Source organism: Ursus arctos, unplaced genomic scaffold (genome assembly GCF_023065955.2).
Source record: "Ursus arctos isolate Adak ecotype North America unplaced genomic scaffold, UrsArc2.0 scaffold_21, whole genome shotgun sequence".
In the NCBI taxonomy this organism is placed as follows: Eukaryota; Metazoa; Chordata; class Mammalia; order Carnivora; family Ursidae; genus Ursus; species Ursus arctos.
In genome coordinates this window covers 15,229,994-15,254,688 of record NW_026622886.1, presented here as the reverse complement: position 1 = coordinate 15,254,688, position 24,695 = coordinate 15,229,994, and the positions used below count along the sequence as shown (strand labels likewise).

The window sequence follows — 24,695 nt, the reverse complement described above, 5'->3', positions numbered from 1 at the left end:
TAGAAGGGAAACCCAACAATATATGCCTCCTAATGTGATGCAATATAAGTGCTCAGGATCACCTAGAAAGTATTCTTGAAAAAAATGCTTAATCTGAATATAACCAAGACTTTAGATCTAACTTACAAGTTTTAAGAAATATAGAGTGTAAAGGAAAATTTAAAATCCAAGAAGAAAACAGGGGTAGAATGTAAGACATTTTACAAGGCAATTGACCTAATCTCATGAAAAAGTCAAAATCATGAAAAAAATAATGTTCGGGAATTGTTTTAGACTGAAAGAAACTAAAGTGATGCCAAATGAAATATGTGAATTTTGACTGAATCCTGGTTTGAAGAAGCAGTTGCAAAAGTATTTTGGGGGAAATTGGGTAAATTAGATAGATTGGTAGATTAGATAAACTGATTAGATATCAGTTGATTAATAAATTATTACTAATTATCTTATGTGTTAAATAGTATTATGGTTATGTAGGAAAATTCCCCTCTTCTGTACGCATGCTGAAATATTTAGGAGTAACATTATCTCTGAAATTTATTTTCAAATGATTCAGTAAGATAGGTATAGATGATGGTAGATGATAGATAGATGATAGATAAAGCAAATATGGCAAATGTTAATTATTGGATATAGGTTGTTGAATGGTGGGCATATATTCATTGCACTATTTTTTTTTAGCTCTGCTGTTTAAAAATTTTTGTAACAAATATATGGCTAAAAACATTGCTCAAATACAGGATGAGATATGGCTGAACGTAAAGAAGGCTCAAATGAGTAGGGGGTTAGTGGGACACAATTATTCTATCCTTAGACTATTTAGAAAGGCACAAAACGTTACTTAGACTGAAACAGCTGATGGTATGGAGATGCTACCATGGCACTAGATTCAGCTTCTAGAGCCACAAAGGCACTGGGGAGCTGTCTCAGCTGTTGGTGCTGACAATGAAGCCGATTAGACAGGTATCTATGGATCTAGAGCATCTGGTAATGACTTACAGAAAGGTAGCAGTAAGTGGTGATGTTGGCAAGGGAGAGTCTACCTCAGCTACGGCTGTTATGGTTTATGGAACATAGTGATAGGGACAACACTGAGAAATCCAAAGAGGAGCAACTGTCATCCGGGAGACCCATAGGAGGGCTTTAGGCTGAGATTTAAACAAAGGGTATAAATGAACTAGATAGAAACCTAGGAAGGTTGATAGAGCCAGATCTAAGTTCTGAGACTCTCTTTAAAAGACAGGCAATGAATTCATTTAAAATTATCTAGTTACACTTCACTTTCCTAGTCCCAGATGGTTTTCCCCCTCTGGGCAAAAGGTAATGATTGTTAATAAGGATCTGGCCTCATCACACACTAGTTTCAGGGTGAAAAGGAAATATTACTTTAATTGAATCGTTGAAAATTTCATGTCTGGAATTTAATTACTGTTAAAACTGTAGATAAGATATCACAATCTCATAACATTTTAGTGCCTTTTTAAAATGACCACAATCTATCAGAATATTGGGAGAAAAACTGTATTGAAATAACATAAGTATTGGAATATAACTAATTCTAAGGTTGAAGAAGAGATTTAAAAGCACTTAGATGCACACTACTCAAGTTTAGGTGAAAAGGAAGGCTCTGTTTAAGTGATAAGAATGAACTGAGCTTCAAAATTCTCTACCGTCTTCACGTTCTGCAGTCTAGTTTGTGGTTTTGGATCCTAAGGGAAATCTGAAGGTGGATGAAGTTGTTCATTGTGAAATTACCCAGCTTCTTTTTCAGAGTAGCTGGCTCTTTATGGCATTTGGAGTCTGTCTGTCCTACTTTACCTCTTAGTTATATAGGGCTTTGGATTGTTTTCCAGATTTAACTTATTTGTCTTTGTCAGGCACCATATGTGTTCAGGATAACATATTGTACTGTGTGTTGTCTCTACATTTCATCACAAGATTGGGCTCAGAGGAAGTTCTGGAGCCTTGGTGATAGCCTGATGAATAGGGGAGAGAGGAAATAAATGTTTTCTAGTCCCTGAACCTCAGAGATCCCTGTAAATTCACAATTTAAGAGATAAGATTCATAGGAAGAGGTGTATTTGCAAAGGCAAGGATTATGGATCAAATAAATTAGTTACTAGTCTATTTATTAGATAAGTACATTTACCCTCTTGGTATGCTTTCTCATCTTTAAGCACCCTCCAAATTCTTCAGTTTCATATTTTCATATGTAAAGAACAGATCTTTGCTGCTAAATTGGGGCTGGGAAAATAGCCCTCATTATTAAGGAAACAAGCATTTCTCTGAAAAATTTTTTCCATTTCCACTGATAATGCAAAGGTAAACCTCGCGAGTATGTAATAACCATATATTCTTATGAAGTAGCATCTTAACAAATAATGCTTTACCATTTGTTAAAATATTCCACAGTGCTAAAGACATTTAGCCAAATTAGCAAATGACTCAAATTAACATCAGTGTTATTCCTTTAAAATTGATGACCCAAGTATGAAGAAAACCTGAATTACATAGAACTTCATAAAATCAACTTGCACCATACTGACACCACTTAGGGTACTTATCATGCTGTGTTCCTTATGATTCAGTTGTAATTAGTCAGAATATACTGCAGCTGTTTGTGATTTCAGGGCAGAATAAGATGTTTATATAGAGAAAATGTTTCATTATCTTTGCTTTTTGAATTATCTTTCTTTGTAAATGGTATTTTACAATATGTTTTCCCATCATTTCAAATCTTAAACAAGGTTGTTAAATAGGGTTTTATCATACTCAGAAAAATTGCTACCTATTAGTTTTCTTCCCTACTTCCTTCCCTAGTTCTATACATGCATACACAGCATTTACACACATTAGTTTTATATACAAAAATTTCTGGCTCTTTATAAGATGTTACTGCAAAAGTACACTGTCTCAGGTTTTCTCAGCTTTTTATATCTACTTTGGTACCATGGCCAGGGTTTCAGGTGCACTGTTGCTTCCTTTAGTTTTTTTCATTTTAGCAGTTATTTTGAAGTTATGGTTCATGTCTCAGCAGAATATTTAAATGTCTGCATTCCCTCATGATGTGTGCCTTTTATATTACTCTGGGTTGTGCTCTTTTTCCCGCTTTAATTCTGTAATTTCTGGGTGATACTGGAATCAGTCATAGATATTACAGTGAGAGTCTGTATTAAAATCAAATATAATCCTTCTAGTATATCTAGCATGGAATCTTGAAGTACCATGAAACATGGTGTGAAAAACACCTCAAATATCTGGAAAGACAATTACTAAACTTCAGCTATAGTTTCACTCTTATTTTATAAGTTTTACATATACCCAATTTTTTAAAATGAAAGATTTTATTTATTTATTTGAGAGAAAGAGCAGAAAGCACAAGCGGAGAGAGAGTGGAGGGGGGGAGGGAGAAGAAGACTTCCTGCTGAGCAGGGAGCCCAATGTGTGGCTCAATCCCAGGACCCCGAGATCATGACCTCAGCTGAAGGCAGACACCTAACCAACTGAGTCACCCAGGTACCCCAACATATACCCAATTTCTATCCTTGGATTTCCTCAGAAGAGGTGGTTCTGGGCTTTCCCACTAGCAAGAAAAAAGGAGGAACCATGGGGTAATATAAGGAGAGTGCAGAAATAGATCACTATGTGCACATGATAGGAAAGGATTGGTAGAAGCATTAAGAAGTGTAGTATGAAAATTGGAAGGTGCAGAAATATATTTCTCAGAGTTTCAAGATAATCAGGAGAGGAAAAAAGGAATGCCAGTGTAATGGACAGCTACTATTTTTGCTTGACTAGAGTCCTTCTTCATCTAGTAACAACATCACGATTTTTCACTGAGAAACTACCCCTTCCCTATGAGATGTGTGAGGGTCTCAATTACAGTGCCCTGTCCTTCCCTAGCAAAGCGTACAGATTTGGTCCAACCCAGGCAAATCAGATTCTCCATGGAATGTGAATCTTTAATTGAGGGACACAAGGAAGATTTTTCAAGCTGATTTATCTCAACGATGGTATTTTAAAGAGACTTTCTCATCAGTGTCTGCTCCCCAGATATCCCTTGTTGCTCTAGTTACAGTACTTTTTGAAGCCTTGTTTTTTGGTCCTACTGATGTCTATTGCTTGCAATGTTACAACTCTAACTGATACATCCAGACCAAGGAACTAATTCTCTTTAGTGATTTGGAGAAGTAAGAAAGAAAACTTTAACTTTGATAAAGGGTGGACTAAACTAAAGAATGGGGACTTCTAGTAAATTGGTAGAGAAGGACTTTGTCCAGAAATGAACTAGACCCCTAGTCCACCTTGAGATAAGAAAACTAAGCCAGAATGTAAATCAATGTTCTGCTTCCTTCTTTGCGAAAGTCATATACCAGCTGTACAAAGGATGCTTAGTGAGGTGTTTCGGTTAACATTATGCTGCCATGGTGACTAATATAACAAAATAAAAATTATTTAAAAAATTATGCTGCCAGTTCCTTATATCTTTTCCATTCAAATAACTCTGATTTAGACTATGTTCTTTTAATACAAAGAATGTTCCACTGAAAAATTTGTTGGAATATCTAGAACTAATCATATGATTTACATAATCATCTTGGAAAATGTATATATCAATGAGGGGGAAGTAATTTTCTAGTTGAAAAAAATCATAGCAAGGGAAACTTTCCTAACTTCGTCTTAAAAGATCTAAATTTACATACCTTCTTTGTCTTTTTGCTATTTTCAGTTCTGTTTTTATGGATTTTGATTGTAAGTTTAATACAAATTTGACTTGGGTTCTTACCCCTGATTAAATTGCAGCTCATATGTTTATAGATATTTAAAAGTGTATTTTCTGTTGTCAAACAATTAAGATGGCTACTTCACAATGGAACATACTCTGTTTTCCAGAGTCAGAGAATTCAAATTCACCTGGAGCCTTTATTTTTTATTTTATTTTATTTTGTTTTGTTTTCTGGAGTGTTTTTATTCGTCATCTGATTTTTTTTAATTATCTAGTTTTATTTTTCTTTCTTTTTTTTTTTTATTATATTATGTTAGTCGCCATACAGTACATCCCTGGTTTTTGATGTAAAGTTCCATGATTCATTAGTTGCGTATAACACCCAGTGCACCATGCAATACGTGCCCTCCTTACTACCCATCACCAGCCTATCCCATTTCCCCACTCCCCTCCCCTCTGAAGCCCTCAGTTTGTTTCTCAGAGTCCATAGTCTCTCATGGTTCATCATCTGGAGCCTTTAAATTTAGACAGGTTTTACCTTGAATGCTACATGGTAAACAAAGTCAAAGTTTCAGGATAATCCATTAGTTGACTTAGAAAAATGTTTGGGTATATAAGGGTTTCTCAACCTTGGCACTATTGACTTTGGGAGCTGGATAATTCTCTGCTATGAGTGGCTGTCTTGTGCATTATAGGCACCCCTGATTCTGTACCCACTAGATGCCAGTAACAACTCCCTCAGTTGCCAAATGTTCCCCGGCAGGGACAGGACAAAATCACCTCCAGTTGAGAACCTCTGGTAGTTAAGGGCTTTGGTTTTAGAACCTGACAAATCTGAGCTCCACTCTCAGGTTTGCTACTCATTCACTGTTGACCTGGGAAATTATTAACTTTCGATATTTGTGAAATGTTGATTGTCATATGGCCACCTCGTAGGATTCTTGGAGAGATGAGACAAGGCAATGCACTTAGTGTGGTGATTCACCCGTAATAAAAACTCAATAAAAGTAATCATTTTCGTTAATTGTACCTGTAGCATAATCCTAATCCTAAACGCAAATTCCCTGACTCAAATCTGCAAAATAATGACTAATCACATTTCCAATTGTGTTGTTTTATAAAGGTATAATCAACTAAAACTCTAAGTAAACTAAGCACTAAATACATTTAATTCCTAAACAGGACACAGATGATCTCCTTTGTTGTTAACTCTTTGAACTTGAAACATTTCCATTAGGGGGCCTGGGTGGCTCAATCAATTAAGTGTCTGATTCTTGATCTCAACTCAGGTCTTGATCTCAGGGTTGTGAGTTAAAAAAAGAAAGAAACCATTTCCAGAGAAATGACCAGAGGAATGTTGTTTTCCATACATCACTGATGAGGTAAAGCATAGCTAGGAGAGAGAAAACTGAATTAAGAGTTAAATAACCAAAGCTCTAGGACCTAAGAAGAAAACCTTGATTTCCTCCCTCTTCCTCTAAATCTTTAAGTGTTAGCAGTGAAAGATATCAAGAAAATGAAGAATTAGAACATAGAATATTGTCACATGGAGCTAATAGAAGAAGTACAACCAAAGATAAAATTTAAATCAAGAAATTTTGTACATGTACATCTCAAATGCTCTCAACCACAGAATTAGAGAAATGACAGATGAATCCATGGATTGTCAAACCACTTGCTGTACAAAACTAAACTTCTGAACCTTAGTGTTTTGCTCAATAGAAAATCCCTTCTTTCTTGACTCAATTATGACCTCAGACATTCACTAGAATGTACATGAAAAAAAACAATTCCATGCCAAGCTTTGAGGCTGTGGAAAAAAAATCCCCAGTAGAATGACATTTAAAATTGATTTAAATCCCTTTCCATAAAATTCAGCCCTCTGGGAATTTTGTATACTTTCCTCTTGGACTCTGGTGCACTCAGGTAAGTACACCTGTTAACCATAAACAAATGATTATTCTGAAGAGGTGGTTGTGTAGCCTTTTTAATTCCAAGTTCACCAAGTTTTTAATTTCAAGTTCACTTTGTCTGGGGATGTTCAGATAGTGTTTTCATTTGGGAATCTGTGGATAGGGTAAGATGAAAAGCTTAAATATTTTGTTAGAAGATTCTCCTGAAAAGAGGAATCCTAATTGTTGCCTTGTACTTGCAAGTATACCAGTAATAGGGACTCTCAGAAAGAAGTCACCTGAGACTTCAGATCACAGTGAGTAATCTTAGAAATATTCTCTGTGAAAGTAAATTGCATGGTCCAAGTGATGTGTTACTCTCCTACTATGAGTTATGTCATGATTAAAATTGCTTTACACTAAAACACTAAATTACACAAGGATGCCTTATAAATAGAAGATATTCAACAAACAATTCTTGATGACAGACCCATCTCCCCTCAATTCAGCAAATTAAAATGAGTTGCAAAATCTTTAAAGAAGTCACACAGCTAGTTAATTGCAGAGTTTGTCTAGAAAACACACTTCTGTATCCCACTCCAGCTCTGGGTTGGTGATTAAATCACGGACACATTGATTATTTCGATGGAAAAAGTTTACCTGTTCATTTAATCTAGGACATCCCTCACCTCATATATACAATGTGCACATATATCTTTAACTTTTTAAAATTTGATTATACTTGACACACAATGTTACATTAGTTTCAGGTGTGCAATTTAGTGATATTTAACTTTTCAATTAGCTGAAGTGTCAAATGGTTAAAGCACTTGGGCATTGTTCTTCATGATATTCTTTTTAAAAATTAAAGTATAATTGACATATGGTGTTCTAATAGTTTCAGGTGTACGACACTGATTTGACAATGCTCACCACAATAATGGTATTCACCATCTGTCACCACTATACAGTGTTATTATAATATTACTGACAATATTCCCTATACTGTACTTTTCATCTCAATGACTAATTTATTTTATAACTGGAAGTTTATACCTTTTAATCCCCTTTATCTGTTTTACCCTCCTCTTCACCCACCTCCCCTCTGGCAACCACTAGTTTGTTCTCTGTATTTAAGAGTATGTTTGTTTTTTTGTTTGTTCATTTGTTTTGTTTTTTAGATTTCACATATAAGTGAAATCCTATGGTATTTGCCTTTCTCTGTCTGACTTTTTTCACTTAGCATTATGTCCTCTAGATACATCCATGTAGTAATATTCCTGTGTGTGTGTGTGCACACGAACACACACACGTGCATCACATCTTCTTCATCCATCCATTGACAGACATTGGGGTTGCTACCATATCTTGGAAATAATGTTGCAATAAACATAACAGTGAAGTTATCTTTTTACATTAATGCTTTGCTTTCTTTAGGTAAATATCCAACAGTGGAATTACTGGATCATAATTTCTATTTTTAACTTTTTGAGGAGATTCCATAATGTTTTCCACAGTGGCTGCACCAATTTACATTCCCACCAACAGTGCATGAGAATTCTCTTTTCTCTACATCCTTGCCAACACTTGTTTTTTCTTATCTTTTTGACACTACCCATTCTGACCGGTGTGAAGTGACATTTCATTGTGAGTTTGATTTGCATTTCACTGATGATTAGTGATGTGGAGCACCTTTTCATGTGTTTGCCATCTATATGTCTTCTTTGGAAAATGTCTATTCAAGTTCTCTGACCATTTTAATCAGATTATTTTGATGTTGAGTTATATAAATTTTTTTGTAGTATATCTTGAAATCTGAGATTATGATGCCTCCAGCTTTGTTCTTCTTTCTCAAGATTACTTTGGCTAATCAAGGTCCTGTGTGTTCCCTACATATTTAGGATTATTTGTTCTAGTTCTGTGAAAAATGTCGTTGGTATTTTGATAGGGATTGAACTGAATCCATAGATTGCTCTGGGTTGTATGGACATTTTAATGATATTAATTCTTCCATCTGTGAGCATGGACTACCTTTCCCTTTGTGTCATCTTCAATTTCTTTCTTCAATGTCTTTCAGTTTTCAGAGTACTGGTTTTTCATTTCACTGACTTAGTTTATTCCTAGGTATTTTATTCTTTTTGGCATAATTGTAAATGAGATTGCTTTCTTAATTTCTATTTCTGCAACTTTGTTATTAGTGCATAGAAACATAACAGATTTCTGTATATTAATTTAATATACTGCAAATTTACTTAATTCAATTATCACTTCTAGTAGTTTCTTGGTGGAATCTTTAGGCTTTTCCATATATAGTATCATGTCATCTGAAAATATTGACAGTTTTACTTCTTTTTTAAATTTTATTTTTTGACATTTTTTAAAATTAAAATTTAATTTAATTAACATAACTCTCTTACTAGTTTCAGAGGCAGAATTTAGTGATTCATCAGTTGCATACAAAACCCAGTGCTCATTACTTCAAGTGCCCTCATTAATGCCCATCAAACAATTACCCCATCCCCCTATCCACCTCCCCTCCAGCGATCCTCAGTTTGTTTCCCATAGTTAAAACTCTCTTATGGTTTGCCTTCGTCTCTGCTTTCCTCCTATTTTATTTTTCTTCCCTTCCCCTATGTTCATCTGCTTTTTTCTTAAATTCCACACATGAGTGAAATCATATGGTATTTTTCTTTGACTGACTTATTTCACTTAGCATAATACACTCTAGTTTCATCAACATCATTGCAAATGGCAACATTTCATTCTTTTTGATGGTTGAGTAATAGTCCATCATATATATATGTGATATATATGTGTATATATACATATATAACATATATGTATGTATGTATATATTGCCACATCATCTTTTCCCATTCATCTGTGGATGGACATCTGGGATCTTTCCATATTTTGGTTATTGTGGACATTGCTGCTATAAACATTATGGTGCATGTGCCCCTTTGAATCACTATGTTTGTATCCTTTGGATAAATACCTAGTAGTGCAATTGCTGGGTCATAGGGTAGCTCTATTTTTAACTTTATGAGGAACCTCCATATTATTTTCCAGAGTGGGTCCACCAGTTTGCATTCCTACCAACTGCAAAAGAGGGTTCCCCTTTCTCTGCATCCTCCCCAACATCTGTTGTTTCCTGAGTTGTTAATTTTAGCCTTTCTGACTGGTGTCAGGCAGTATCTTGTGGTTTTGATTTGTATTTCCCTGATGCCGAATGATTTTTTCATGTGTCTGTTGACCATTTATATGTCTTCTTTGGAGAAATGTCTGTTCATGTCTTCTGCTCATTTCTTAATTGGATTATTTGTTTTTTGGGTGTTGGTTCAGTAAGTTTTTTATAGACTTTGATTATTAGCCCTTTATCTGATAAGACATTTGCAAATACCTTCTCCCATTCATAGGTTGCCTTTTAGTTTTGCTGACTATTTCCTTTGCTGTGCAAAAGCTTTTTATCTTGATGAAGTCCCAATAGTTCATTTTTGCTTTTGTTTCCCTGGCCTTTGGAGATGTATCTAGCAAGAAGTCACCGTGGCCTAGGTCAAAGAGGTTGCTGCCTGTGGTGTCCTCTAGGACTTTGATGGGTTCCTGTCTCACATTTAGGTCTTTCATCAATTTTGAGTTTATTTTTGTGTATGGTGTAAGAAAATAGTCCAGGTTCATTCTGCATGTGGCTGTCCAATTTTCCCAACACCATTTGTTGAAGAGACTATCTTTTCTCCATTGGATATTCTTTCCTGCTTTGTCGAAGATTAGTTGACCATAAAGTTAAGGGTCCATTTCTGGGTTCTCTATTCTGTTCCATTGATCTATGTGTCTGTTTTTGTGCCAGTACCATACTGTCTTGATTATTACAGCTTTGTAATAGAGCTTAAAGTGATGCCTCCAGCTTTGGTTTTCTTTTTTTAACATTCCTTTGGATATCTGGGGTCTTTTTCATACAAATTTTAGGATTGTTTGTTCCAGCTTTGTGAAAAATGTCGATGGTATTTTGATAGGGATTGCATTGAATGTGTAGATTGCTTTGGGTTGCATAGACATTTTAACAATATTTGTCCTTCCAATCCATGAGCATGGAATGTTTTTCCATTTTTTGTGTCTTCCACAATCTTTCATAAGTGTTCTATAGTTTTCAGAGTACAGATCCTTTACTTCTTTGGCTAGGTTTATTCCTAATTATCTTATGGTTTTTGGTGCAATTGTAAATGGGATCGATTCTTTGATTTCTCTTTCTTCTGTCTCATTGTTAGTGTACAGAAATGCAACTGATTTCTGTGCATTGATTTTATATCCTGCCACTTTGCTGAATTCCTGTATGAGTGCTAGCAATTTTGGGGTGGTGTTTTTTGGGTTTTCTACATAGAATATCATGGCATCTGCGAAGAGTGAAAATTTGACTTCTTTGCTGATTTGGATGCCTTTTATTTCTTTTTGTTGTCTGATTACTGGGGCTAGGACTTCTAGTACTATGTTGAACAGTGGTGAGAGTGGACATCCCTCTCATGTTCCTGACCTCGGGAGAAAAGCCCTCGGTTTATCCCCATTGAAAATGATATTCACTGTGGGCTTTTCATACATGGCTTTTATGTTACTGAGGTCTGTTCCCTCTATCCCTACACTAAGGAGAGTTTTTATCAAGAAAGGATGCCACATTTTGTCAAATGCTTTTCTTGCATCTATTGAGAGGATCATATGGTTCTTGTCCTTTCTTTTTATTTATTTATTTTTTAAAGATTTTATTTATTTGACACGGAGAGACAGCCAGCGAGAGAGGGAACACAAGCAGGGGGAGTGGGAGAGGAAGAAGCAGGCTTCTAGCAGAGAGAAGCCTGATGTGGGGCTCGATCCCAGAATGCTGGGATCATGCCCTGAGCTGAAGGCAGATGCTTAATGACTGCGCCACCCAGGCACCCCATGTCCTTTTTTTTTTTTATTAATGTGATGTATCACACTGATTGATTTGCAGATGTTGAACCACCCTTGCAGCCCAGGAGTAAATCCTACTTGGTCATGATGAAGAATCTTTTTAATGTACTGTTGGATCCTACTAGTTATTACCTTGCTGAGAAGTTTTGCATCCATGTACATCAGAGATATTGGTCTGCAATTCTCCTTTTTGGTGAGGTCTTTGTCTAGTTTGGGGATCAAGGTAATGCTGGCCTCATAGAAAGAGTTTGGAAGTTTTCCTTTCATTTCTATTTTTGAAACAGTTTCGGAAGAATAAATATTAATTCTTCTTTAAACCTTTGGTAGAATTCCCCTGGGAAGCCATCTAACCCTGGACTCTTGTTTGTTGGGAGATTTTTGATTACTGTTTTAATTTCTTTGCTGGTTATGGGTCTGTCCAGGTTTTCTATTTTTTCCTTTTTCAATTTTGGTAGTTTATGTTTCTCGAAATTCATCCATTTCTTCCCGATTGCCTAATTTGTTGGCATATAATTGTTAGTATATCTTATAATTGTTTGTATTTCTTTGGTGTTCGTTGTGATCTCTCTTCTTTCATTCATGATTTCATTTATTTGGGTCCTTTTTTCTTTTTGGTAAGTCTGGCTAGGGATTTATCAATTTTATTTATTCTTTTGAGGAACCAGCTCCTAGTTTTGTTGATCTATTCTGTTTTTTAAAATTATTTCTATTTCATTGATTTCTGATCTAATCTTTATTATTTCTCTTCTCCTGCTGGATTTAGGCTTTATTTGCTGTTCTTTTTCCAGCTCCTTTAGGTGTAATGTGAGGTTGTATATTTGAGACTTTCCTGTTTCTTTTTTTTTTCCTCCATACAAATGGCTAACAGACACATGAAAAAATGTTCAACATCACTAGCCATCAGGGAAATACAAATCAAAACCACAATGAGATACCACCTTACACCAGTTAGAATGGCAAAAATTAATAAGACAGGAAACAACAAGTGTTGGTGAGGATGTGGAGAAAGGGGAGCCCTCTTACACTGTTGGTGGAAACGCAAACTAGTACAGCCACTCTTTCTTTCAGAGGGCAGAGGGAGAGGGAGAAGCAGGCTCCCTGTTGAGCAGGGAGCCCGTTATGGGGCTCAATCCCAGGACCCTGGGATCATGACCTGAGCAGAAGACACTTAACAAACTGAACCACGCAGGTGCTCTGAGACTTTTTTGTTTCTTGAGAAAGGCCTGTGTTGCTATATACTTCCCTCTTAGGGCCATCTTTGCTGCATCCCAAAGGTTCTGAACAGTCGTGTTTTCATTTTCATTTGTTTCCATGTCTTTTTAAAAATTCTTCTGTAATTTCCTGGTTGACCCATTTACTCTTTAGTAGGATGCTCTTTAACCTTCATGTATTTGTCATCCTTTCAAATTTTTTCTTGTAGTTGACTTCAAGTTTTAAAGTATTGTGGTCTGAAAATATGCATGGTATAATCTGAATCTTTTTGTACCAGTTGAGACCTGATTTGTGACCCCGTATGTCATCTATTCTGGAGAATGCTCCATGTGCATTTTGCTGTTTAGGATGAAATGCCCTGAATATATCTGTGAAGTCCATTTGGTCCAGTGTGTCATTCAAAGCCCTTGTTTCTTGTTGATCTTCTGCTTGGATGATCTGTCCACTGCTGTGAATGGGGTGTTAAAGTCCCCTAGTATTTTGTATTATTATCAATGAGTTTCTTTAATTTTGCTATTAATTGGTTTATGTAATTATCTGCTCCCAAGTTAGGGGCATAAATATTTATAATTGTTAGATCTTCTTGTTGGATAGACCCTTTTATTATGATACAGTGTCCTTCTTCATTTCTTCTTACAGTTTTTGGTTTAAAATCTAGTTTTTCTGACATAAGAATGGCTACTCCAGCTTTCTTTTGACGTCCATTGGCACGATAAATAGTTCTCCACCCCCTCACTTTCAATCTGGAGGTGTCTTTGGGTCTAAAATAAGTCTCTTGTAAGCAGCAAATTGATGGGTCTTATTTTTTTTTTTTTAATCCATTCTTATACCCTCTTGTCTTCTGATTGGAGCATTTAGTACATTTACTTTCAGAGTAATTTTTGAAAGATATGAAGTTAGTGCCATTGTATTACCTGTAAAGTCACTGCTCCTATAGATTGTCTCTGTTCCTTTCTGGTCTTTGTTATTTTTGTGCTCTCTCTGCTCAAAGGATCTCCTTTAATATTCAGTTTTACTTCTTCCTTACCTATTTGGATACTTGTTACTACTTTTTCTTGTCAGATTGCTGCAGCTGGGATTTCCAGTACTGTGTTGCATAGAAGTACTGAGAGTGAATACTCTTGTCTTATTCCTGATCCTGGAGGGAAAGCTCTCAGTTTTTCACTATTGAGGATAATGTTAGTTGTGGTTTTTTTATATATGGGCTTTGTTATGTTGAGGTATGTTCTCCCTAAACCCACTTTGTTGGAAGTTTTACCACGAATGGATGTTGTATTTTGTCAAATGCTTTCTCTGCATCTGTTGGAGTGATCATATGGTTTTTATCCTTCCTCTTTTTAATGTATCACACTGATTGATTTGCAAATATTGAACCACCTTGCATCCCTTGAATAAATTCCACTTCATCTTGGTGAATGATTTTATTAAGGTATTGCTGAATTTGGTTGCTAATATTTTGTTGAGAATTTGTGCATCAATGTTCATCAGAGATACTGGCCTGTAGTTTTCTTTTTGTAGTGTTTCTCTGGTTTTGGTATCAGGGTAATGCTGGCCTCATTGAATGCACTTAGAAGTTTTCCTTCTTCTTCTATTTTGGAACAGTTTGAGAAGAATAGGTATTAATTCTTTAATTTTTTATTATTTTTTTCACTACTAGGTCATTATTTATTCAGTTTTTTGAAGCTTTGGGCATAATAAGTATGGAATGCAGAGCAGATATGATCCCCTCTCCTCCCTTTCTAGCAATTTGCAAAGAATCAAGAGGCTGATTGAACAATTCTTTACATTTCTATATACCTTTGCAGAAGCCCTTGTAGTGTGTTATCAAAACTACCTGCATCCCCTTACTAAAATGCTCTACCTTTCAAAAACTGTAAATAAAAATTTAACCCTGTTAATAATATAATTTAATTTTTTTTTTTGTAGCTAGACTGAAATTTCAGCTCTAGAATTTTCTACCTGTCTTCAAAATTTCCTCCAGTAGGAAAGAAGGCCACTCGTTGTGCATAGGAATAGGGAGGAATTACTTTGACCCGCGGGCCAGTTATCTTGAAAATTCCACCAGCTTCAGGCTGCTGCAGAATACCCTTTAGGTCCATTCAACCCTGGGCACAGGTCACATACATTTCAGTTTAGTCCTTCCCTTTGAAGCAGCATGAAGTTGTTTTATCAACAGGCAACTTCACAGTCTGAAGTCTTTTTCTTGTCTTAGGATCTAAAAGAATCACTCTTCCTCCATTGTAACAGGCCACCCAGAGCTCCCTCTCAGCATCAATACACATTCCATCTGGAATTTATTCTCCTTTCTCCAGCTTGTAAACACTTCTGCAGTTGGAGATCTTTCCTGTTTGCATGTCATAATCAAAACTATCCACAGAATAGGACAGGCTGTCAATGTAATAGAAGATTTTGTGGTCTAGGGGCCAATCCAAACCATTGTAGATGTCTACCTGGTCAAAGCCTCTTCCACGTGGTGGTCAGGAAAAGAGAGTACAGGGACCTCTGGTGCCGCTTCAGTACTGGTGGGGCCATTTCCTCAGCCATACTGTCAGCAAAGTATCTCCCAATGGCATCCACCTTCCCATTATTGAACTGATTGTTTTTCTTGTCTTTATCTACTGTGGCCAGGACAACTGTTGACTGATCTTCTCAGTTTAAGCACAGAACTTTGTTCCAATGGTGGTGACATAGCCTGCCAGGTGAAGTGTCACAGAGTTGATGGGGGCATCCGTGGTCACTTACTCCACCCCTGAACAATTCCCACTTACTGCTTGCTGAGCAATTCCCACTGGGAAACCTTTTTTGCAGGAATATCTACAAAGAGCAGAGAGTTGGACATCTCTTCCTCTTCCCACATGACAGACTCAGGGCACTGACAGTTCTCTGGGAAAACACACTCAACTTAATGAAGACATTGTCATGGGGAAGATCTTGGTGCTAGAGACACTCAGAGAGCTCACTTGCTATTAACTTTCTTTCTTCTTTTTTCTTTCTTTCTTTCTTTCTTTCTTTCTTTCTTTCTTTCTAGAAAGAGAGAGTGTGAGTGGTGGGGAAGTGGGGCAAAGGGAGGGGGAGAGAGAGAATCCTAAGTAGGCTCCCCAACCAGCACAGAAACTGTTGCTAGGGCTCCATCTCACAACCCTGAGATCATGACCTGAGGTGAAATCAAAAGCCAGATGCTTAACCAACTGAGCCACCCAGGTGCTCCAGTATTAACTCTTTCTTAAATGTTGGTAGAATTCACCTGTGAAGCCATCTGGTCCAAGACTTTTGTTTGTTGGGAATTTTTTTTATTATCAATTCAATTTCATTTTTAGTAATTTTCTATTTCTTTCTGATTTTATTTTGGAAGATTGTATGTTTCTAGAAATTTATCCATTTCTCCTAGATTAAATTATTAGATCATTAATATCCCTGGCCTCTAATATCTTGCCACTTGAAATGTGAACTATGGACCATCAGTATCAGCATCACCCAGAAGATTGTTATAAATGCAGTCTCAGGCCTAGGCCAGACCAAATAAGTCAGAATATTTTTTAATAAGATACTCAAGTGACTTGTATACATATTAAGGTTTGAGAACACTGTTTTAACATCAATATAAATGTAAAAATATGTGTAATTTGTGCCTATCTATTTATGCATTATCATATTTATTTACATTTCCCCCTTTCAGGATTTTATATTACTTTATTCACCCTGGTGAAAACAGGTGAGTTCAATAAAATAACCTAATTGCATAAATTTTACATTTTTGTACAAATGACCAGTTATTCCCTAAAGATCATTTTCTAAGTATATATGGCTATGAAGAATTTTTACAGAAGTATCTTTATTATTAAGATAAGTTTTGATTATTATTATATCAAAATATTAAGTAGCACTGATTTTTACTTTTAAAGAGATTTTGTACAAATGCTATACTCTTATAACCAATATAATTAATTCAATTCTGCTTCCCTTTAACTTAAATTTGAAATTTTATGAGTCATATTCATAGTCTTATTTTTGGTTTTGTTTTGTATTTTATGTATTTCTGACAACATGTATTTAAGTGACCTGTGACTGGGGTGATATTCCCAGAACACGGAAATTTCAGTTTGAAACCAAGAAAATTCAGGGCAAACCAAGTCACTTTCTCTATTATAAAGCTTATTAGGACAAATCACAATTTAAAAAAATATTTGCAATAAGTAATTTTTTATTTAGAGTAATATTAGCATGTTGATTAAATACTGATTTTTAAAAACCACAGAAGGTTTGAGTATAAGCATTATGACATTTTCATAAAAGAGTAAGTTTTAAAACACTTGTTTCATTTCTTTTTACAGAGAGCTTTTAAAGCAATCAGAAAAGTCTGCTCTCAGTATGTCAGTTACAAGTACTTATTTGACAGAAAACTCACTTTCTCTTAATGTATCATGATAATTGTCCTGAAATTCCTTAAAGACCAATCTTGAAAATATGATACAACTTTTAAAAAAGGACATATTTCTCTGCTGGTATTGCATAGTTATTCTAACTAGTAAGCTAATAAACTAAGTGGTCAATAGATTGCCATTGACATTTTTCCTTTGTGTTTCTATGAGTATCTAAAGATTGACAACAATCTCATGGAAGTAAAAATGTATTTCTTTTCAGATACCCATTGTCATTTTAAAAATATAAGGAACAGGGACTGTACAAAATGTAAGGAAGACTTTGGGTCCTAGAACTAATATAGGCAAGAATCAAGCTGAGAAGATTATTTAGTTTTATACAGAGGTCACTTATTATTTATTTTTTTTAAGATTTTATTTTTTTATTTGACAGAGAGAGACACAGTGAGAGAGGTAACACAAGCAGAGGGAGAGGGAGAGGGAGAAGCAGGCTTCCCATTGAGCAGGGAGCCCCACACGGTGGGGTCACTTATTATAAAAAGAAAGAATGACTCAGAGGGGATAAGAACGCAGAGGGCAGGGCCACGATCCATGGAGAATAACTCTCAGGGAACAGAACTGAGCCCTATTCACAGATCAGGCAACATGTACCTGGCTGGAATTCAGAATTTCTATGGACTGATGTCTATTCCATCTTTTTTAAATGGAAGTGTCTACTGTCGTAAATCTATGCTTGTCTGATCATTATATAATAGAAGTGGGTGGCAGATAACCTGTCACTAGTTCACAGGACTTCTGACCAAAGGAATGATACTCAAGTGCTTTAAGATATCTTACCTAAGGAGACGCAACTGTATCTAGACCTAATTTAGATGATAAACCTCAGCCTGAGACTAATGCTAAATGGGATGTAACTTTTGAGGGATCTTGGGAAGAGCTGAGCATTTTTGCATGTGGGAGGAGTGTGAATTGTTGTTGGGTTAGAGGGTATACTTTGGAAGACTGTATTTTATAGAGATAGCCATAGCTATATCCCCTACCTCACATGTTCACCTAGAATCTTGTCACTCTCCCATCATGAAGTAGAGTCTAATTCCCCTCCCAAAGAATCTGGGTAGATTTGAGCCTCACTTGTAACCAATAGAATATGATGGAAGTAATGCTGTATGACTTCTGAGGTTAAGTCAGAAAGGCAATACTACCTCTACCTTGCACCTGGAACACTAGCGATGGAACCCTGCAGCACCAGTCCAACTGCCCTGAGACCAATATGCCTTGAGGAAACTCAAGCTAGCTTACGTGGGGAGACCTTATGGACAAGCCCAGGGACCAACCTAAAAGAGAGAGATATGTGGCCAGTTTCCAGCTTCTCCAGCCCCACACTGTTTTAGCTCCAGTTACCATCTGATTACAACTGCATAAGAGCTCTGAAGTAATACCAACCAGAGAAGCCTGTCCTAAAACTATAATATAATAATTCCTGCAGTTTTAATCTATTTAGTTTTGGGGTGGTGTGTTATACAGCAATGGTAACTGAAATACCTCTTCTAAATTAAAACGATTTTAAGCTTAATTTAGTTTTTTTAAAAGATTTATTTATTTATTTTAGAGAGAGAGAGTGCGAGCAGAGAGAGGGGCAGGGAGTGAGGGAGTGAGAATCTCAAACAGGCTCCAAGCCCAGTGGGAGGCCGATGCTTGGCTCAATTTCATGACCTGAGATCATGACCTCAGCCAAAATCAAGAGTTGGATGCCAACCAACTGAGCCACCCAAGTACCCGTCATTTTTTTTTTTTTTAATAAGAGAACACACTTGAAGATTCTGGACCTTCATTACACAGCCTTATTTGGGTCTGTACATAAGATTAAAAAAAATTATCTGTCTGCCCTCAGGAGCTCTAAATTTCAGGTCAAAACAGGTTTGAATCCTGTCATCAAGATGGTATATGCAATGTAGGGAGACGGATAGAGGAAATGGCATTTCATCAGAGAGCTGCCATATTATCTTATCCCTTTCTTTAAAGTACCAGACATTTCTTCCCTTCACTTTGTCAACAACAAGCTGAAAAATACTATTTTATCTCTCCATTAAGCAAAACTTCATGGACTTTGAATTCCCTTTAAACTAAGGGATTTTATGTCTGTATCCCAGTGCCTAACAGTGACTAAAGCAAAAGAAGTGCTCTGTAAATACTGACTGAATAAAGGAAAACATAGTTCTGTAACTAGCAGCTTCTTGCTAAATATACTCAGATACTGCCAGCATTAGAGTAATCAGAAATAAAAGGTCCGTTTCTCTAGATCTACTTAAACTCTCAACAACGCTGAAATAAGAGACCAAGTTTATATGAATTAATAACAATTATAATTAGCAAAAGTAGTATGTATGTTTTAAGGTATATTACAATATGATATAAAAAGATTATTGATAGGCAGGATAACTTGGTGGTTAAGAGTGCAAACCCTGAGTCAGAATGTATGGAAGCAAATCCTTGCTCCACTCTCTTCTAGCCATATAAATGTAGGTAAGTCAGTTAAAGGCTCTGTGCTTCAGTTCCCCACCTGTAAATCACAGGTGACAATAGTACCTACCAAGATACTACTGTTGTAAGTATTAAATGGGTTAATATATTCAAAATATGTAGAACATTTCTTAGTGATAATAGTGATTATTTTACGTATAAAAATCTAATTGAAAATGACAACTTTTTTTGCTAAAATGAAGGAAACCATTTTAACTATTCTAAAATTACTCAGAATTCAAAAATGAATGTTGTCGAGTGAAGAAAATTGCTACATAAGGCCTTAGAAGTGGTTACATAAGTATACCTATAGGCTGCCGCACGATATAGTAAAGCTAGAATCCTCTGCCTTGAATTTGTCAAAATGAAGTAAAAATAGAAGAAGAAGAATAAATACTAAGCAGTGAATGCTAGTGTCTACTTGGGATAATTTAGTGACAATAAATCAAAGCAGACCCACTGGGTTATGCCAAGACATTTTCCTGACTAAATCTAATTTGGTTGATTTGTTCTGTTTAATTAGTGAATATTATAATTATGTGCTCTGAAAGTTGTGTGAATTTAGTAACATCAAGTAGCACTAAAGCAAAGTAGAGAAAAATACCAAGACAAAATTTCTTTTGAGCACTTGCCTTCTTGTAAAGAATACAATTAACTCCCTAGAGTAATCTTTATGTGCCTAAATAATGAATGCTGTGGGAGCGTGAGACACTTCCCACTTTTCTTCTCATCAATACCTATACGACCTAGTCTGATTTAGTTGAACCTAGGACATTTTCAATAATTACAAGCACAGGGGTCTACCACAGATTCTCCTGTGGGAGAAAATGTATTAATGTAGGCAAAGTAGATATAACCCTGCATGTCTGACCCCTTTTAACTTCTTGGTTGCGTAAATATTCAGTCAGGGATTATACCAGTTATATATGTAGGGAGGCCTAAATGTTTAAAAAGTAAACAGAGATAAATTACAAATGGTGTTTTTTTCATTCTTTTGGGCTGATGTCTGGAGATATTTTGTTAGGATATAAATAGTTTTTTTCAATTTTCCTTTTTTGGTAATTAGACTGCTAGTGATTGTTTAACCTTGCTCTTTTTGGAGATTTGTTCAAGAAATATTTAGGAAACAATATCACATCCTGTGATAGTTTTTCATTAATAAAGAAGGGTGAAAGGATTCAGTTATAAAAATAGGCAGTGGGAAATATAACTGTATTTTCCAGCATCTGTGGGAACCACAGGATTTTTGCTAGAATACAGAAGCAAGTTTTGAATGAATTTAAAATAAGGTTTGACTAATTAATGTATTTTGTTAGTACATTGACTAGAAAAAATTACATTTGGCCACATTTTAAAAACTCACACCTAAATCTACTTTGGCTTGCTTATAATTTTTTTTGGATTAATTCTTGTTGATTAATTGCTTTACCTCTTTCCTTCACCCTATTCTTTAATAAATATTTATCAGGCGACAATTCATTTACTGACACTGTACTAGGTACCAGAGATTACAGTGGAAAGGCATAATCTCTGTAATCATGAAGCTTATGATACAACGCAAACAAAACAAATAGATAAAGGCACTTAGGGTGGGCCCCCAATCCAATGACTGGTGTGTCCACAGGAAGAGGAAAAGGCATAATAGAAACACAGGAAAGGCCAGGAGGAGATGAGGACAGAGACTGGAGTCATGCTGCCACAAGCCAAGCAACACCTGGAAGCTGCAGAGGAAAGGAGGGATCTTCCTTCGAACCTTCAGAGGTAGCATGACCTGCTGACAACTTGATTTCAAACCTCTAGCATTCAGAGTCATGAGAAAATAAAATTCTATTGTTTCAAGCCACCCAGTCTGTGATGCTGTTTTGCAGCAGTCCTGGGAAACTAACACAGACAGGTTGACGTGTCTGTGGAACATCTAAGTGCAGGAGTCAAGAAGAAGGATGAATTTGGAGGTTTGGAACTCAAGTTTGGGCTGGAGATAAAACTGTGAGGAACATCAGCATACGATTGAGCAGTAAAACCATATAAGTGGCTGAGATCCTCCAGGGGCAGTCTGTAGAGTAAGGTAGGAAAGACTAGTCTAGAACCCATGGTATTGTATGAGTGGGTGGAGATAGGGGTACTCACAAGAGAGACCAAGATGGAGACTAGAGCAGTAGAAGGAAGACCAGGAGAGTGTAGTGTCACAGAGCCACATGCAGAGATGGTTTCACAAACTAAGTGCAGCAAATTGGTCAGGTAAGACAAAGGCTTTGTCCATTATATTTAGGAAGAGACAATCCTGGGGGACCTAACAGATTGCAGTGCAAAAGTGGAATAGTTTTTGAGGAGTCACTGAGAGATGAGAAAGTGAGTCCAGGAAGTGTAGACAACTCTTTCTGAGGGATCGAATGTGAAAGGAAGGAAATCTCCTGTAAGTAGATGAAGACACGGGATGAAGGCAAGGCTTTTCACGTGATTTAATTAATCATCAGTATTTGAGTTTACTTACAGATTCTTGTGTTTTTATCTAATGAGACACCTTAATATTTAGACAATGGTGATAAAACAAATAGGATGGTACCTTATTGTCGACCATAAAATTGCTCACTAAGTTATAGCATAACAACTAGAACATGTTTTATAGATACAAATCTAAAAAGTCAGTAAATGAGAATCTGTTGTTGGTAGAAGTTTTCTGCATAATTTATTAAGAGGGAAATTGTAGACAGGATAATGTTTTGAAATGCAAAACATCTGACTCATAGTAGAGATGAAGAGCACTGAATGACCCATGAGAGAAACTTACCTTATTGTTCATACACGGCAGAGAAAATTCAAAACCAATAAGGCATCAGGCATCGCACAGCAAAACTACTTTAATGAGGGTGAGTCATGATGCCACCCAGGGAAATGAATCAGGTGCCCACATGCCCAATCTTCTTGATAATTACAGTTTTTTCCCCTTTTAAATTAAAACTAAAGTCAGGTAACAACTAATGTCCCTGTAGAACAAATTTAGCCAAATGGAAATATACAGTGGTCTAGGAAGTAAATGGAAGTATCAAAGGGATGCAGCTTTTCCAGCAAAGAAAGAAAAAGAACCATTACTTTAAGTGTAATGTCATGTCTGCTGGCCCCAAAGGACTTTTAAATGCTTTTATTGTGTCTTCTATTTCAGCTGATTTGGGCATCTTCCCACCATGGAACAACTCCAATAGCTTCTTCTCAACACTGAAGTCTTAGATTTTGTACCCGAGGTTCCTATGGTTTTCCACTCAAGCCAGGAGAATGAGGAACATCCCTTTCTCCTCCTGTCTCCTTGCCCTCTAGCTTCCATAGTCAATCATAAGTCCTGTAAATTCTATGTCTTAAACATTTCTCACTTCTCTTCCTCCCCAGAGCTACAGCTCTGATCTAAGCTGCCACTGACTAACCTATGCCAAGTCCCACTTATCCTATCTTGACCCCTCTAAGAGAAGCCTCAGCACAGCTAGAATGAGCAAGGAAAAAGGCAAACCATATATATTCTGCTGTTTAAAACCTGGGCTGGTTTCCCACTCTGGCCATAGCAAACCGGTATGGCTTTTGTGATAAATTTAAAAAAGAAAAAAAAAAAGGTAACCATTTCCTCTCTGGATAAGCAGTGTCAGATTTTAGGCCCAATTTTCTCCTCTGGTCAGGCTTTTTATGCAGTGCAGAAATTACAACACCCTTTACCCTTAGAATAAAATCCAGGCTTTTTAAGGTGGCTTATATAGTCCTCTACAACCTTATTTCTGTCAATCTCTGCAGAGCCACCTCTTGCCATTCTTTTATTCATGCTCTCTGATCCTGCTATCAGTTTCAACTCCTCGAACATACCATATTCTCATTTAATCTTTGCCAAACCTTCCACTATTTGGAAAAAATCTCTCTGTCTGTCCAGATAACTCATGCTCATTTTTAGGTCCTGACAAAAAAATTACTCCCCTTTATAGGACTTCCCAAACCACCCCAATTAGAATAAGTCTTCTTGCCACACAATTTCCCTGAGCAGCTAAACGTGCTCAACATCATATTCATTAGGATTTATTGAAATAGCTGGTATAAAGTCTGCCTTCCCTGATGGACTCTCAGCTCAGTGAGGGCAGACTTGGTCTGTTTGTTCCCCACTGTATCATCTGTGTATAGTAACATGTCTGACACTTAATAGACGCTTAAGAAATATTGATTGGCTGAATAAATAGTTAAATGCATGGGAATAACCTGGAATCCTTCTTGCAGCATAATGGGAAAAGTTTTGTCAGAAGATACAGGTTCTAATCCTGGCTCTGCCACTAACTTACTTAATTGTGTGACCTTAAGTAAGTTCCCTTAACCATTGTGAACCTTCTTTCCTCATCTTTAAAATGTTGATACTATCTAGCTACAAGAAGCTCATAGTAGGTGCAAAGGGACGATATTTATTGAGTCCCTACCATGTGCAAAGTCCTATGCTAAGTATGGCCATCTACATTATCTCAAAAGAAATAATATGAATCTCTGAAACGTTATCATTATCTAAAGATCATAGTAAGTGGCAAAACAAGGATCTAGGTCCAAATTTCTCTGGTTCTAAAGATTCTACTTTCTCTACCTCTTTCTCTATTCTTTTCCTTCTTCACCATTTTCCTTCAAAATCCATTTGATAAATTCTTCAAGTCATAAGACAAGTGTTCTGTGAAACCATCTCTAATGCTCTTAGGCAGATTTACATGCTCCTATCTCTAAGTTCATATTATATTAATATAATAACCTTATACTTAGTTACTTGCATACCATAAAGGTTTTCAGAGAAGAGACCATGTCTTTCCATTGTTGAATACCCAGTATCTTGACTGGGCATTAGTACATTGTAAGTGCTAAATGAGTATTTGTTAAATGAGTAAATGAGTAAATGAACTTTCATTTCAACTTTTCATAAATTTGACAATATAACTAATTTTTGTTTAGTGTTTATATGTAGTTTTACATTTTATATATAAACAGTCAATAATTAAGGCCTCAACCATAATTGCTTATATGCTT

The 24,695-nt window shown here is 36.2% G+C and overlaps 1 protein-coding gene and 1 pseudogene across 5 annotated transcripts in view; both read right to left on the bottom strand.

The window, feature by feature from the left end:
• ANKS1B (ankyrin repeat and sterile alpha motif domain containing 1B) overlaps positions 1-24,695 on the bottom strand; it is a 1,053,061-nt gene that overhangs the window by 545,278 nt on the left and 483,088 nt on the right. The window lies entirely within an intron of this gene.
• On the bottom strand, positions 14,724-23,508 carry LOC113255948 (regucalcin-like; annotated as a pseudogene).